At 35.7% G+C, this 1,592-nt stretch overlaps 1 pseudogene; it reads left to right on the top strand.

The window, feature by feature from the left end:
• The first annotated feature begins 539 nt into the window (after nt 1-539).
• On the top strand, nt 540-1,208 carry LOC115919735 (annotated as a pseudogene).
• Nucleotides 1,209-1,592: the final 384 nt, after the last annotated feature.

Genomic DNA, 1,592 nt, shown 5'->3' with positions numbered 1-1,592 from the left:
AGTATGTCAGTAATAGATGTTGTATTTGAGAAGGCTGTTAAATGAACGCAACTGACCGTTATGATTAAAGGTGTGAAATTCATTTGTCCGTAAATCCACTCCCACACAAGGCTGAATAAATATTCCTTGTGTCTTCAGTGTGTGTCTTCATAATAAGAATTCGAAACGTTCTTGACCATGACCTTGAAACATATAATAATACGAGCATGTACGTAGGAGCATTGTAACGTGAAGCTGAGTTTCCACTATTCAGGATTACTAGATATACATGTAGATGTATTTTTAAGAAACAAACAATAGAAAAACATTTCAAAATTGGTAAACAGATGAGAATGAGAGGAGTCAAAATGAATGTTCGGTTTGTCTTGCTTTTATTCTTTTATTACATTTAAAAATGAAAATTTGTTTTCTACATCCGTGAGGCTTTAATTAAGAGTATTTACAAAAAGATGAGAGAGGAGAACGTCAAAATTCTTTGTCGATATCACCATCATCATCACCATCATCATTATTACTGTCTTTAATCATCACCCTCATCATCATCGTCATCATCTTCATCATCATTATCACCATCATCACTTCAGTGTTAATCTTAATCATCACCATCATCATAATCATCAACATCATCATCATCATCTTCATCTTCATCAACATCAACATCATCACTACTGTCTTAATATTCATTATCACCATCATCATCAGTTCCATCATCAACATCACCATCATCATCATCATCATCACCATCATCATCATCATCATCATCTTCGTCATCATTATCACCATCATCACTTCAGTGTTAATCTTCATTATCACCATCATCATAATCATCAACAACATCATCATCATCTTCATCTTCATCAACATCATCACTACTGTCTTAATATTCATTATCACCATCATCATCAGTTCTATCATCAACATCACCATCATCACCATCATCATCATCATCATCATCATCATCATCATCACCATCACCATCATCATCATCATCACCATCATCACCATCATCATCATCATCATCATTATCACCATCATCATCATCATCATCATCATCATCATCATCATCATCATTATCACCATCACCATCATCATCATCATCACCATCATCACCATCATCATCATCATCATCATTATCACCATCATCATCATCATCATCATTATCACCATCATCATCATCATCATCATCATCATCATCATCATCATCATCATCATCATCATCATCATCATCACAACCACCACCATCTCATTCTTCTCCTCATCATCGATACACGATATCACCATCATGCACAGTCTCCTTATCATCCAAACTTGCGATGCAATCATCCACGATTCTTCTTCATCAGATTAGAGATGGAAGGAACGTGCAAGATCACCTCAGTTCAGAACAGTCTGGAGCCTAGCTCATTCGGACATGTGGAGGTATATACTGCCTAAAAAACGCTATGACAAAATAACATGAAATAAAACGTTGAGTGCTTATCGCAGATCTGGATATCTAATCACATGCTGTAGTCCAGAGAGTACGAGAAGAGATTTGTTGGAGCTAACTTCTATTTTTTTCCCCACTGGCCATTCATTTGCACATAAAAATG

This window comes from Strongylocentrotus purpuratus, unplaced genomic scaffold (assembly GCF_000002235.5).
Source record: "Strongylocentrotus purpuratus isolate Spur 01 unplaced genomic scaffold, Spur_5.0 spur5_scaffold_7, whole genome shotgun sequence".
NCBI lineage: Eukaryota > Metazoa > Echinodermata > Echinoidea > Camarodonta > Strongylocentrotidae > Strongylocentrotus > Strongylocentrotus purpuratus.
Note: the sequence above shows the minus strand (reverse complement) of the source record. Positions and strands in the feature narration are given on the sequence as shown.